The following is a 16,523-nucleotide window of genomic DNA, read 5'->3' on the forward strand; positions in this document are numbered from 1 at the left end:
TAGTGGAAGGTCCTGGATTAACTTTGATCACGTATGGTTAGAGACGTTAGGCGTCACGTGAGAGAGGCGGAGGTAGCTCCGGAGAGGGGAGTAGGCGGCGCGGAACGGCGGACGATGAGCGAAAGAAGGTGTCAATGCTACCGTGTTATAGACACTCAAATGTGGCATAAGGATCTGCGAGTTATATTTTTTCGAAGGGGGAAAATTACTTTCCCGCAGTGATACTGTTAGGAGGGCACGAGAATTTAAAAAATTTGTCGCAGTTTCACCCAAAAGGCGAAGCATCAATTGCGATAGCAAATTAGTAGACAGCTATACGGAGTAAGGATAGTAGTTTTATCAGCTGTATTACAGCCTATATAGGAGGCTATGGCTGTATAAGCTTGGACATGCATGCAGCAGTACCAGCAACGCGCAGAACTGTTGTCGACGCCGTCGGCGTTTTGCCCGCGTTCGAACCGAACGCGCGCGGCGTTGGTTACTGTTGCCGGTGCCTCTGGGGGCGGCTCGGAGGTTTTCGACGAGATCACAATGGGATACTCATCGAGCAGCGTCGGAAATCTTACCCACCTTCTCGCCTCGCAACGTTTTTATATAAATACGCATTTGGTGCTGCAGCTAAACGGCGCCTCCCCTCCCTCCCTCCCATCCCCCACGGCCTTTCGCGCGACGGAAGAAGTCGCGTTTGCTCTCTATATGTGGTGATTGTGAATGCGGAAAGAGGCGCTTAGTTCTGCAGCCCTTCAGGGAGCACGGCGCAGTGCGCGCGTTTGCTCTCCGACATGCGTTCGCTCCCCGTGAAAGCGCGCGTCCCTCGCGCCCTTTCTCTCGCACATACAGCGTCCGGAGCGCGGCGACGATTTCATCGCCGTTGACGTCATACGGAACCTCACGGCGACAACGACGCCGACGGAAGAAATCCGCTTTGGAGTGTCCATATAATTGCTATCGCAATAAAATCAGCGCAGCTTCATTGACTTAATGTTGCGAAGACTGATGAAACAGCGGAGCTGGTGGCTTCAACTTGGCTTTTACTTCCCGACGAGTCTCTTCGTACCGTTAGCGCGACGCCGCCTCCTTCACTCCAACAACTGCTACGCCACCGCCTCTCTCTCTGTCTCCTTGGCTCCGTCCACATGTCACTCGGCGCGCGCTCTCCTGCTCTATGAGAGCCGAGAGAGATTGTGGTTGTGAAGTTGAAGAGGCTGCAGAAAATAGCGCCTCATTATCTTCACAACCACAATTTCTCTCTCTCACTGCTCTCATCCTCGCCACTCTCCGACCACCTGTAGCTGGCGCGCGCTTCGCAAAACTGATCAACGCTCGGCACAGTTCAACCTCGGCCTAAACAGCTGTGCTGTTAAAAGCGATCGAGAGTTGCGGCGCTTTCCAGCGCGCCAAAGTAAGCAGCTTTAGGTGACCTAACGTTTACCCAACAAGAGCTCGCGCAAGACAAGGTGGTGTATCCAAGATTGGTGCAAGCTCAGGCAAGAGCGCTGTGCGAGCAGTTCAAAGTGTTCGCTTTCGCTCAGTGGGAAATGCCATTGCTGTCGCATATGTTCGTTTGCACGCACCCGGCAGGAGTGAACCGAATCTGGCTGTCGCTTTGAAATCGACATGGCGGGGTCCCGCAAACGATAGCGGGGCTTAATCAGGAAGCGCCGTGTCGCACAGCGAGGATCAGGCCGGTTCCGAACACACCGCCAAATAGCCCCACCCTCGCGCGTCGTCGCAGTGGCAGATCCTTTTTTTTTTTTTTTTTTTGGGGGGGGGGGGGGGGGGGGGGGGGAGTGTGTAATTTTAAAAGTACAGGGCCTCGTTATGAGAACTTTATCTTTACCGCCTCGATGAAACTCATCATGTACTTTTGATCTTTGCACGCAATGCCCCGAATGAACCACGCAGCTGTAAAACCAGGAGGAAAGTACTGGTCCTGATGGTCTTCCAGGACTGTGGACGTAAATTGCTGGCGGTATTCCGTAGAGTGTGGTGTATCTTCCGGGGGTGTGGCCCACAACGCTGGCACCGTCGTGCCAGCGTTCCAGATGATTTGTTCCTGAATTGTTCCCGAGAACCCGAATTATAAGTTTTAGATAGCTAGGTATAGGTCGTGCATTTGTGCTTGTCTGAGTAATGTCTCTCGTTCTTTCTTAAGGTATCTATGAATTTTAGGGAAATACCTCCTTGCTTGATAGGATCGTAGGCTGATATGCGCGCACCCGAGGTACTGATTTGGTCACGGGTTTATCGGGCACCTGGTGTAATTGTTCCGCAGGCAAGCTGTTTAGCCATTTCACTTCACTTGAGAGCTGGCTGGTCCATGAAGTATAGTATGCACGCCTTTTTGTACCCCGGTGAATTACGGCGCGACGCTGCAGAGTTCCTTCCAGTGTTTAAAATTTTAAATCTTACAAACACAAAATCACAAATAAATCACTGCATTGATGTAACACTTTGCACGCTTTTATGCCATCACAGAAGCCGTGGCATTGCAGCTCAGCCGTGGAAAACACAGCTGTTCGTCACCTATGACAGTTGCTGCTGAAAGTCACCCAGATCTGCGCCGTAATCCTTCCTCTTGTCCTTTCATTTTCGTCTCTTTTTTTTTCTTGTCCTTACTTTTGTCCTGCATTCGAGCGCGGCAACAATAGCTAGCAGTTAATTGCACTTCTTCCACCATGTGCTCTTTAACGCGGCCACATTACGTCCCGCCTTGCGTACTGCCGACGTAACTTCCAGCGGACCGTGATCATTAAGAAAATACTAAGGCACATCGCACGGCTAAAGAGCAAGGCCGTCTGTAATTACGCCGCTCGGTTTCATTCATACGACGCGCGCGGCTGCGTCGAGTCGTAAAGCAAGAAGCTCGTTAGCGGACGCCAAGGCAATGAACGCACGATCAGAAGAGGAGCGAAGCCTGAATGCGTCGAGCAGAGCGGCATTGGAAGAAAGTTTCGCGGAAACTTCGTCAGGAAACAAGGTAGCTAAGTGTCGCATTGCGACGAACCTGCGAAAACGTGAGAGGCGTGACAAAATGATGAAGCCGCATTATGAGGCCGCATTAGGCACCCCACATTAGCAGCGCACGAGGACCACTAATTAGCGAGGCGATTAAACGGCGAGAATTCGCACTATACATAGTACTCTAACACGATAGAAAAATTATGACGCTGAAAAACTTCTTTCGCAGCATATTAACAAACGAAAGAAAACTTCAGTGGCGATCTAGCGGTAAATGCAAGGGAAATGCGATAACAATACGTCGCACCTCCTTGAGGTCCCGGATATATGATTTAACCCTCATTTACCACATTGCGAAGTGTTATTCGGGGGTTCACCCGACAGACGAACTACCTCTTGGAGGAGCCAAGTGCAGCTGACGGTGGTTCGGAGCAAAATTGAATTTAATTCTGGGGTATTAAGTGCCAAAACGATGATTTGATTATGAGGCGCGCCGTCGTGGGGGACTCCGGATTCATTTTGACCACCACCAGGGGATCTTTAACGTGCCCCCAATGCACGGGACCCGGGCGATGTTATCTTTTTTTTTTTTTTTCATTTCGCCCTCATCGAAATGCGGCCGCCGAAGCCGGGATTTGATCACGCGACCTCGTGCTGAGCAGCGCAACGCCATAATATCCTTATGGCACATAATGCAATGTACACATTCTAGCAGGTGAGACTGCAAGGCATATCCAATTGAAAATAATTGTGTCGATGACACCATTTAGAGATATGCGCCGTCAGATCTTGCGGTAAAAATGCATTGTCGTTCCACTTACTTTCTTAACAAAACGTCGTTTTATGCATTGAAGCGCAAAAGTAACTGGAACGCCAATGCATTTCTTCGCAAAGTTCGGGAATTAATATCTCGAAACTGGTGTCATCCTGAGAATTCCTTCCAAGTGGATCCGCCTTGCGAACTCCACGGCTAGAATTTGCAAATTGCAATATTGACCGTAAGGTAATTAGTTAAAAAATAATTGGGTAATTTTTGTTAACTAGTCGATTATGCATTTCAATGTTTTTCGCAAGTAATGTCCGCCTCTTCGAGTAGACCAACTCATGAACTGGAATTGTGCTGTCTGCCACAGGCAACCTTTAAAAATTTTTGGAAGTGTTCGCTGAAACACCTGGTATATATATACGCTCCTCTAAGCTCTCTCATCCTCTCTCTACCTCTGCCACGTCACTGGCTGGTTTCCCACGCTTCACACATATATACACTTTTTTTCACTTTAACACTGCTAATGCTAACGCGTTAAAACGAATGGCCTCAGTGCACAATGAACTTCGACTAAATGCGCACTGGTGGCAAGGCTGTGTGCACCACTTGCTCGGATCTTCAGAGGTACATGCGATTTCGCGGATCAACTCATAAGAACAGAGCGACGTGATTACCAAATACTCCGGAAGCACAGCAAATCGTACACAAGTGCTGGAGCGATAGCTTGCATAAAGCCTAAAGGTTACAATAATTTTGTCCGGTTTTGTTCGCGTTGACATCAGGAGATTGGCTGTCATTATAACTGCATGTGATTACTATCAACATTTGTTTAAAAAACTCGTTGTGCAAGAAACGAGAAACACAAACGGGACGCGTCCTCTGTCCTTTTAATGCTTCCTTGACTTTCTGGCACGATCAATGGCAAACCCACCATTGATCGTGAAGCACCTGCCTCGAAATGTGGGCAGTCGTTTCGGGATGAGTACGCAGTCACCGGAAACACTGATGATATCGCGACATGTGCGGAGCTGCTGCAAATTGTGACAAAGGCGGATGACGAGACATTCGCGGCTATTACTTTACACGTTAGCGTGTACTGTGCAGCTTTGCAAGACAGGACTCACGGAACAAGGCCTGGTGCATGACTGATCGTCAGAAGCAGATTGCGATATCGTGTCCATCTGTAGCGCAAGTATATTAGAGCCAGCTTAAGTGACGCAGTGATAATGCATGCCCGGCGCTCGCCTAACTGATTCGTAGAGCGTTGTCGCAGCCATCATGCATCTGCTGCTAATGTGTACACCACTTAACCCAGGTACATACTGCCCAGCGCAGATACAACTAGGAGGCAATAAAGGCAACAAAACTGTCCAAATCTACGTCTCAGTGGTGGCGCCGTCTGGATAACAGATGCAGATCTTGAAGACTATGCTTTTGCGTGTTCCATGCGGCGGAAGCAATTGCGAGAGCCGGAAACACGTCATAGACATCGGGACACCACCCATTTGAGAACGCTGAGAGAGGCCTTTGTCCTGCAATGGGAAGGGGAGGAGCTCGCAGTACGAAGTGGCTCCGATAAGCTTGGCAAATGGCACATCATTAAAAGTATAACAGCGCGACTTTTTGACGAAGACAGTTGCTTTTGCTTTGCTTTGCTTTTAATGTTTTTAGTGTTCCCAACGAAATAAACCCAACCAGACATGTTAACATTGCGTCTTCAAAGTTACTTGGGGCAGATTTCTGTCGAAAGGAAAGCTCTCGAATTCCTTCGCTCCGACAGCAGTACTGGCCAACCACAGTGCAGAATCTTTGCTCACTTGATATCTAGTGCAAGGCGCAACGCGAACAGTCGCTTCTCCAATTGCTTCGAGCTTCATGGAGTTACCCATAAAGATGAGCATTCGTTCCTCGCAAAGGACCCAACAGCGCGTTTATCCGAGACCAGACGAAGCAGCTCCCAGGGCAAACACTGTAGCACGCCGACAGAAAAAAAGAAAGCAAGGTAGTCTGCCTCCCGTGGCGCTATATGGGAGATGCTGCCGTTGTAGCCATGATTTGAGGCCAAAACAACAACATCATCATCCCTGGTGACTTTCTACACGGTTGAAAGAAAGAATAGCCGAGGAAGCGCAGCTCCCAGCTTGCATTCGGCTGTTTATTTTTGGGAGAAGCGTGCAGCGGAAGGCCCCGGCAATACGGCAAGGAGCTGCGTTCGGCGTGAGATTGTGCCGAGCCATCGCATGCGCAAGCTCGTAAAACCAACTGCGCCTCCTGGCCATAAAGAGCCGCGATACAGCAATGCCGCCCGCATGGCGCTCCTGCACGTAGATATGTAAGCAACGCGCCGGTTTTCTGAGAGCAATCTGACGCTGTGTGTGGTGGCTGGCGGAGGAGAAATTGCGCCGCCCCTCACGGTGGTGGCCGGCTGCTATCGCGCAACGCATTCACGCAGTATGGAGCAGTGCAACGGTACCACAACAGTGCGGCATCGGAGGGCTTTAGCTTGTCCGTAAATTTCGTGCCGTTTGCAGATTGCCGAGTTACTGGAGCCGTAGAAGGCATTGCGAGAACCAGTTGCTCTGGCAGCGAGTGCGTTCAAAACCGGAGGAATCGCTGAGTTTATTTATCTTTTTCGGAGTTACACTTTAATGTGTGCGGTCAGGTGGAGAAATAGGATTAATTTCGAATCACAGTGCTATCACTAACAACAGTGCGGCATCGGAGGGCTTTATGCTTGTCGTTAATTTTGTGCTGTTGTATCGACGGATTGTAATGACCGACGACATACACGAGCACTTATTCCTAGAGGCGATGAATCGGAGAAGAGAAGTGAAGGCATATTCTCTGCCAATAGACGCTACGCGTCTTAGAAAAAACAATTTGCGGCGACAGTTTGCTATTACTGTGTCAAACCCTACAAGGATACTTATATTGCGCTGATAGCGTTGTCTGTGCCATAGTTAGCAGTGGCTTCTTTTTTTTATTTATATCGAAATTAATAGCCATTGTTTTACTACCAGTCCCTGTTTAACCTGACGTTGTTATTTCATTGTGTCGTGCGTAAAGCCTGTCAGAGAGGTTAGTGTGGAAGAACGCCGGAATAGCAGATATAATTTCGCGGTTTGTAAGGTAGGCTTTAATCCATGCCAACAAATATATTTCGAGAAATCTAAAGAAAGAAAGAAAGAAAGAAAGAAGAAGAAAGAAAGAAAGAAGAAAGAAGAAAGAAAGAAAGAAAGAAAGAAAGAAACTTGTCAAAGTGCATTCATAGCACCGTTACATAGGATTACTGTGATAGAAGAAGAGCATGAACAGTTCCTACCCGTTTCAAGAAAGCATCACTTAGACCGCTACATGTGCGCTGTATCTGCCTACTCCACGAGGGCTGTCCCAGAAGTCCTCTGACTAACACAGAAAACATTTGCGCACAACATTCGCGATCAAGACGCTCCTTTCGAATGTCACGCTACAGAAACTCGCTCATGCGCGGCGCACATGATTATAATGGCGGGCACCGGTAGGTGGCGATGCGTGCCGCCAAACCAAATTGGAGAATTTGAAAGCACATGGCGGTGATATAATTTTTGTTCCTGATAGGGCCAACTCGGGTCGGTATCCATCACTGTATTGTATAGCAACATGAAAACTCCTGATACAGAGATATTTATTATGAAAGAAAGGCTGAGAGGTCGGCCAGAATCAATGTAGTGAATTGCTACTGCTACTCGGCGTTGGGGGAAGGGGAATGGCTGTAGAAAGAAAAAATAGACAACACGTTGATTATGAGGATTAAGATGGTGGTGAAAAACTTGCACGGTCCAAGACTCTTCAAAGTCTCTTGTCCAGCCGCTCTCATGCTAAAATTTGTTGAGAGCCTTCAAACTATCAGGCTGATGACGAGGATCAGGCAAATGTCCCAATTGAACATTTTCAGTCAGTGGTGTGAATACAATTTTCGACAAGATGTCTGTCAGCGATTTTCTCGGCACATCAAATCGCGGGCAGATGCACAAGAGGTGCTTGTTCTGTCGTCTCAGGCATACCACATTCCTCACAATTAGGACTGTCCGCCCGGCCGATAAGATGCAGGTAACGCCGGGTGAAGGCCACGCCTAGCTTTCTGTTGCTCAATGTGCTACATAAATGTGTTTTTCCGAGCTTCAAAAAAGCCCGCGAATACACGCAAAATTGCCGCGCGACTGGCTGCTCGAGGCACTTTGCACGTATTCGCAGGCATCTGTCACGCTCGGAAACACATTTTTTATGTAGCACGTATTGAGCAACCGAAAGCTGTATCGAGAGCTTTCCATATTGCTCTACAATTTTCTCATTGACAGTTTTCATCTAATTGGAATATTTGAGGAGATGATTAATTAATTCAGACTAATCATCTAATTAAGTGGAATGCAAAAAGTAATCTTAGTACCTCCAAGCGACGGCAAACAACATTACCTTGGTTCTGTCCAGCTACGTGGCATTTGCATATTTTTAAATCTTGGTGCATGATAGTTGGGACACCCTGTATATTCAAGGGAAGACGAGCATCGAAGACGACCCATGTTGCGGCAGGCCAGCCGAAGTCAGCACGCGAGAAAACATCAATCTTGTGCAAGATTATGCGATAGCGGGCCTGCATGCTTATATTTAGTTTCATAGTGACGTTATACTGGGTAGCAACCCAAGCGAATAAAAAGAAATCGCTGGCTGAACACACGGACAACGCGAAGCTGACGAGAATATCGAAAACCACCGTACAGCGCCTCCAGACCAAAGTAATTCACGTGCGAAACGTATCTGCGAGCCGAGACGCGAGATTGCTTACTCGTGAGCGAAATCCCATTTGCACAGCGTCGAGACCAAACCTGTGAAGCTATTCAGAGGAGCGGATCTGGTGAATTTCGTTGCAGAGAAATGATGAAACAAGGTCAAGTGTTGAACGAGTGTGTACATGATCAACTAACACGAAAACAAGATAAATGAACGCGTTTCCTTCGAAATAAATGCGCTTCTTTCGCCGATTTTCGTCTTAGTTGATAACACGTACCAACCCACTCGGTACCTTGCCACCAGTCAAACCGATGGCTACCGTCTTCTGAGATTCCACGGCCCTGTTGCTTGTGTATTTTATGCTGAAGTGTCGAACCATCACCAGAGAAAGCTATGCCGTCCTGATTCGGGGCCTGCGGGACACCGTCAAGATTAAATGACGCGGTATATGCTTCGGAAAGAGGTCATTCTCCACTGACACAACGCACTTTCACGCCGCGCTGCTGCGGAGATGCCTGCCATCCATCCCTGCGGCTTTTCTGAGCTGCACAACCCGTCGCACTCGCCGGAATTTGCCGCGTCAGACTTTCACCTTGTTGCGCCCCTTCCGGTGGCAGTTTCCAGTCCTGCTCCTCGCTTTACCTCTCCTGTCAAATGTATGCGTTTTCAAATCAGTAATAATAATTCCTCACCAAAGACGAAGAACGAATTCTCGCAGGTTCACTTCTGCAGTGACAATGGCGTCATACCACAACCCAGTCTTTAAGAGGGCCACCCTGCCTCCCTCCTCATTTTTTTCACCAAGGATCCAATCCAGTGGAAGCACTAGCTGGTCCAAGTTTGTGAACAATCTAGGGGACTGCGTTGAATGGTGGCGCTTGATTAATTGAATCAGGGACTTCCGGAACAACGCACATATAAAAGTGTGCTATTGGCTGCGTTTATTAGAGCACGCATAACGTAGGTTCATTCCAGCAAGCAATGAGCCCAACCCAAAAACCTTGAGAGTTTTCTTTTTTCTTTTTTTTTTTTTTGCAACGTTCATCGCAAATAAGCCGAATAATCTCGCTAACCGACTAGAAACAGTAAAAACAAGCTCATCTATCTTCGGAGGTCCTGTACTACAGCAACGTCAAAAGCACATTGTTCGCAATGCGTCCCAACCATCCCAAGGGTCAAAAAAGAAATACCGCGAAGCCACAGCAACAACAGAGTTCCTCTCCTTAAGCGCAATCTGAAATTCCGTATCGACAGACACAAACCTTCTTCTGGTTCTTTCGTAAGTTCCTACCCATCTATCCCTTCGTTCTTTTTTTACCATTTACCGTTTGCTACTTTCAGTTCCACGCCCACTTTAGCCAGCTCGTTCCCGACCGCTGGATTCAGAGAGACAGGAAAGCTTTCAAACTGCAATTTGCCTCTTCAAAAACGTTCCTCAATCTGATCGGGCTGCCCCAGTTACAGAATCGCGAAGCAATTCGTTTGACCGCGCTGAAGAAGTAGCCTGGAGAAAACGTTTCGGTGAGAACGCAAAACTGCGATTTCCTCTCATCCCTATAGCGCTAGCGCTACTTGCAATACTCTTTTCTGCATTTTTTTTTTACACTTTCGCATGTCCCTGCTTCACTTACGCAAATTCATCGTTTGGAATTCGCCAGAAAGGCGCCGAAAGCGCGATTTAATTAGAGCGAAGTCCCGTTCAAACTTTCACGCTTTGCTGATGCTAATGCCTTCTTCGGAGTTAGCTCGAATTCTTGCGCCTGTCGAAAGCTGAATTCAATTGATGCCACCAGATGGAATAGGCAAACTCTAAACTAAGAAAGGAAAACGAAAGAATTAAAGAAAGAAAACATTGAGCGGAATGAGGCTGGGGAAAAACAATGCCGATAAATGTACCCGCTAGGAGAGCGCGAGCACAACATGTATAACGACACTCCCAGGGAGGGGCGAGCAACATGTCGAGAGAAGATGACTGTACTCGCCAGGGGGTCTGCATACATGTTCACTGTCTCCTATACCCATATGTGTACGACGTGCAAAATAAACCAAAAATTCGAAGTCTACCGTCCGTCCGCTCATCAGCGTCTTGTGCAATCTTCGACGGATGTTTGTTTTCATTCGTGCTGAAGGCTCTGTGCTTGTCAACAAGTAGTGCGTGCTAATATTATTAGGCTGTGTTTGAATTTCAAGGAACAAATCAACTGCACCCGCCGAAACGCTTTAGATTTAGAGCAGGCCAGACGGCGAGATTTAGCATCATCGCCCATCTAAGCACGCACAACTGCTCGATCGCTGTCTGTGTCTTCGCGTTAACAGCCAGAAAATAACATGACTAACTTATTAGTTATTGAAAGCGCGGATTACAAAAAGCATGGATTAGTGAAAACGCCACTCCTCTTTCTAAAACCTTACAGACCTTACACGGCAATCAGCAAGGACAGTGTAGCGGGGATTGAATGCTAAAAAAAACAATTAACATTCTGGGACGTTACGGGCCAGAAACACAATCTGATTATGAGGTACGCCGCAGTGCGATACTCCGGATATATTTAAGCCACCTAGGGTTCTTAACATGCACCCATTGGAGAAGAGACCTTGAAGAGTCTTGGGTCGCTCAAGTTTTTCACCACCATCTTCATCCTCATAATCAACGTCGTCTCTATTCTTTCTTTCCGCAACCATTCCCCTTCCCCCAACGCCGAGTAGCAGGCCTAAACATTGATTCAGGCCGACCTCTCAGCTTTTCTCTCATAATAAATATATCTCTCCAACTCCCATTGCACGGTACACGAACGTTTTTTTAGTTCCGCCTGCATCTAAATTCGGCCGCTGCGGCCGGGATCGAACCCCCGACCTTGAGCTCAGCAGTGCAACACCATAGCTACTGAGATACCGCGGCGGGTCAGGGATTGAATCGTCTGCCGCGGACCCCGTTCAGAGCGAACACCCAAACTTACAGCCAAAGAGAAGCCTGCCGAACAAAGGCGTTTCCGAGCGATTTCCCCAATCCTGCTTTTGACTATATGTATACGGCGATCTGACCAGAGCCAGCGTTATTAACTGCGACATGGCCAATGGACATTTTGGCTTCCTGAAGGCTGCGTCACTAGTCGACCACAGGGATGATCCAGTTGGACACATGTTCAGGTGTGCCCATTGTTAAACAAGAACCGTCGTCGCTCACAACTTACGAGCTAAGAAGAGGACGACACCCGAGCTCTTTTACATTTATTTCTGTGGTGTCGCCGCACACGAGGCGGTCCCCACTGTAACGAGTGTTAAGACCCAAGCCCTTCCCTGTGAAAGCTGAAGCCTCGCGTTGATTGCAGACCTTTGCGCCCAATGCTTTTGACTTTGTAAATACCAGTTTCTTGATAAATGCAACACGGCTTCAAACGGGAATCGAGAGGTACGTTACGGAAACTGAAGTGAGCGCGCCAGTCAGGCCCGGTGCAGTTGTTGAAGGCACACGCAATAACTGTATCTCTGAAAGCTCGCCGCGCGCTTCCAAATCGGCTCTTCCATCCTTCATACTGCGTTTCTTTACTCTCTAAGGTTGGTTCTCTGCTATCGCTTCTCTCTCACCTTTTACCGCGTCGACTGCTTAATGGACTCGGGTTCCGACGGCATGGTCACGGTGCGGGTGCGTGTGTCATTGCATGGTGTCTGATGCCACGTGACCATCATGCATGACCGAAACTGCGCTTCGTTTATATTTTCAAGACCCAAATGCACTACAGAAATGAGTGCGGTAATGCATGTAATAATAATGGATGCAGCTAACATCATAAGGCATACTGAAAAGCGATCTTGAAACATTCAGGGTCCGTAATCGTGGCAACGAAAGCGGGAAAGTGGTTACATTCGGCTCTGGCTCTTGGCACAAAAAGTGGTCATACAGATTATTGCGGCGTTTAGCAAATGTACTTTGTAACTGTAGTCAGTTGAAGCTGAAGGCACCTGTTCTGAATTGATAGCATTGGAAAGGCGATGTAGTATTTTTGCGCTCTGGAGGAATTACTGATGACGGCTATCTATCAAAGAAATCAAAACAAAACAAAATCTCGTATAAGTACTCATTTGTTAATCCTCTCTCTTGACAGCATATTAAAGCTCCGCAGGGCGAAAAAACACGGACACACAAAGAACATGGACATATAACTTCACCCAAGCTTTTAAGCTTCTCTCTTGAGTTGGCTTTGCCCTACACCAAAACGTTCAGGGAGATGCACGCTTTACAGGAACAAATTATGTCCCAAAATGATAGTGAATTTGTACAGAAGCTAGCATTTTGATAAGCAAGCTTTATCAATGCTTCATTCATTCATTCATTCATTCATTCATTCATTCATTCATTCATTCATTCAGTGAACATATGAGTTTCAGCGACCACACAATCCCACAACAAATAGGAGCCCTTCATACTAGTGCATGAACGCGTTGGTCAACGCACCTTCCCACCATACATTCCAGCACGTGCTTTGTTACGCCCCTTGGTAATTTCAAAATTTACTTTCTTTCCTTTGTTTCCGCGAAACACGACAGCGGCTGCTCGCAGAGTAGATGAGCTATGACAGCGTCAAACGTCAATAAGCTGTGGGGCTGTCACGTTCGGATGATGGTTCCGTGCGCGACAGTGAACTATGAACATCACTCACCGCGAACTAAGACAATAACAAAAAAATGGCCGGTTGTTCTAATTTTCCCCAAATGTCATCAGCATGCAGATTAGCCTATCTTCTCATTCTTAAACGGTACCAGCATGCTAGACGCGGTAAGGAAATACTAAAATCGCTTCAGGCCCCACCGGCAACAATCGTGCCGAATTTTATTAGAACCAAATTTTATTGCGCGCAAGGCAATATATAAACGTGCCGGAAGAAAAGAAGGGACACAAATCTCTACACAAAGGGCCAAAAAAATCAAAATGGATGGATGTCAATTCAACACGTGAAAAAAGCACAATTTCTCTTTTAGAGTAGCGGACACCTAATTATAGGCGCGCTCACGCATTAGTCACCTTTCCTATCGATGCACAAGGCCTCATATATATCGTGTACATAATGATCCTCATAACGCCTGAGTAACCTGCACTTATTAGACGACGCCTCACAACCACCTGTCCAATGCGCTCCATTTAGCTATAAGTTACTCCGCTTAGCTATAAAAGTAAGCAAGCTCTCAGTCGTAGCAGAATTCGCTTTGTCGTCAAAATGGCTCCACTATTACAAAATCGAGGGTGTCGAGTAATGCCCGCCGTTGAACATACGCCCGCATTTGTCCTTATTCTTAGTGTTTACCAATATACAGACGACGCAGGGAAAGCACTGTTGGCGGTAAGTGGGCCAATAACTTTTCTAATGCATCGATAACATTTTATGGCCATTCATGGGTAGAATATCTCTCACGCTCTGGGGCGCTTTTAGTGGCCTAATGCACGCTGACGCTTTTATAGCTTCCAGATCTCCGAACGCTTTCCTAGATGGTGCCGCACACAGTCTCTTAAATACACCTTCCCGTTTTACTGTACCCGTGTAACCGCGACACGCATAGGCACTCTCCGGACCATAAAAGGCGTAACGGCTATATTTTCCCGCTAACTCAAGTAACCATGACAGCTTCCGACGGGCCACAACATTCATGTGCTGCACTTATTCCTTTTAGGGCGAGTCGCCTGTTCTCTTCTTCTGATTGTGTTCTTTTTTTCGGTCCCTATCAGCCTTATGCGACAGTAAACAAAACAAAATAAAATACATGGTACGTCTCATTTTCTCTCCAGCTCACGCCATCCTGCAATCCATGAGCCCCGACACACACTTTCAGGCTCCCTTCACCACTCTGCAAGGAAAGCGCCTACTATATGGTATCCAAGCCAAGCCGAGTTGGCTCAGCAGCGTCTCTGAATCGTACCGGCAGTCTGAGAGATTGAGACAATAAAATATCGTCGCGTACCGGTGCGGGAAATATATATCCAACACGCAAACTCACTCGAAGCCAATTCCGAACGTACCATTAATAACTCTTCCCTGCGCAAAATAAGTAGCTCTCAAGCGTCACCTAAAGAAGCGTGGCCGCAGATGGCACTCCGATCCACGATCCACGGAAAGTGGATCGACGGAGACAAACACAAGTTCACATTCAAAAACTAAAAAAAAAAAATAAAATAAGAAATCGTGGTCATGGTCCTCGCGCACGCGTGTCTGGCAAAAGCATGGCTCTAAGCGACGAATTAACAGTGCAAAAAGAAAATAGGCACAAGAAAAATCGACCCATTCGTTATGTCATTGAATCGCCGTTGAGAATAAAGAATAAATGTAACTGTAAACGAAATGTACAAAAAAATCTTTTTTTGCCTTAAAATATGCACTGCTATATAGAGCACTCTGCGACATCTGGATCTTACTGATCAAATTTTTGTGCCACAAAGTAGGGTAAATGAAGCTCAATACCGCCAAAAATAACAAGTACTGCCGGGAAATTTTGTAATTGGAATACGTTGACGTCACTGTTTCAGGAATATCGCCCTCTCATCTCTTAACTCGCATTTGTTTTGTTTGATTTCACTGAACAGTGAGCCGTAGGGGAGGAGGAAAGAGAAAAGCGGAAGGCAGGGAGTTTAAACATGATAACGTCCGGTTGGCTACCCTACACCGGGGGAATGGGAAAGGGGAACACAAAGATGACAGGGAGAGATGACGTCTTGTATTGCACTATTAGTCAAAGACGTTCACACAACCCGTCGTCCTCAAGAAGCACAAAAGAGCCTTCACCACTTTGTGGGCCGACGAAAGATGGGGGCGGTGTTCCAGCAGCACCTGCACGGAAAGCGGCCGATTGTCAAGTTCTTGTAGCGCGTTATCAAGTTTTTGTCTTTCTGAGGCATATCATGGACAGTGGCACAGCAGGTGGTCGATAGTTTCTTCGGTACCGTAGACCTCGCATGCTGCACTGCCGGTCACTCCAATTATTTGTATGCCTTTGTGAAGGCAACTGCTAACCAAAGGCGACAGAGAAGCGAAGCTTCACCTCGAGGAAGTCCGAATGAAGGTCGGAGTTGCAATGGGGGGTTTAATCGATGCAGTCGTGTACGTCTTAAGTTTCGCGAGTTCCATTCGATCAGTGAGAGACTGCGTGCCAGGTGTCGAAGCTGCCTTGCAGCGTCTGTCCTCGAAAGCGGAATTGTAACGCTGTGCTCTTCTTGATGTGATGTGCCAGCAGCGTTATCTTCGGAATCATTGCCACTGATTCCACAATGACTAGGTACCCATTGAAAGACAACCTCGTAGCCGTAGGAGTCTATAACACCTGTATACATGAAGAAAAAATGAACAAAATACGCTGTGGCATCTTCGACTACTCGTTTCACAGCGCAACGCCAGCTCTAGAAAGGCCTGCAAGACAGCGTTAACGCTTAGGATGGTTGGGTTTGCCAAGTTGGCCCATTAAAGATATACCTTTTTTTTTTTTTTTTGCAGTTTCGCCCGAAAGGCCAAGCAATGACAGTGACAGAAAGGTTTAGCCTTGCGCTTGAACTTCTCGAACGGTGTTCTAACTGCACGCAGGTGCGACATATGCCGGCGCGACACAGGACAACTCTTGATGGGCAGAAGGAATGTTTAGACAAGGAGATATCCTTTTTAGCACGCACATCGTTGGAAGAAAGGAAGAAGGCGACAGGACAGAGCGCACACTAACAACCAAGTTTATTGCTCAGATGGCAGGAATATAAGCACATACTTTTATATATGTACTTAGTATACGTACTTCTCTTCCTGCCATCTGAGCAGTAAACTTGGTTGTTAGTGTGCGCTCTGTCCTGTCGCCTTCTTCCTTCGTTCCTTCCTTCCTACGATTCGCGCTCTAGAATGTTTTTTTCCTTGCCTGTAACGGATGCAGTCCTATCAATTTCTTCCCTGTTTCCATTTTTTTTTTTTTTTTCACCGGTACTCTAAACGTATCTTGCTAACCTCGAATACTGACCGGTTAATGCTCCGTCCGCTACAAATCCTTGCGCTTGTGGAATGTGAAC

This window comes from Dermacentor silvarum, chromosome 7 (genome assembly GCF_013339745.2).
Source record: "Dermacentor silvarum isolate Dsil-2018 chromosome 7, BIME_Dsil_1.4, whole genome shotgun sequence".
Lineage (NCBI taxonomy): Eukaryota > Metazoa > Arthropoda > Arachnida > Ixodida > Ixodidae > Dermacentor > Dermacentor silvarum.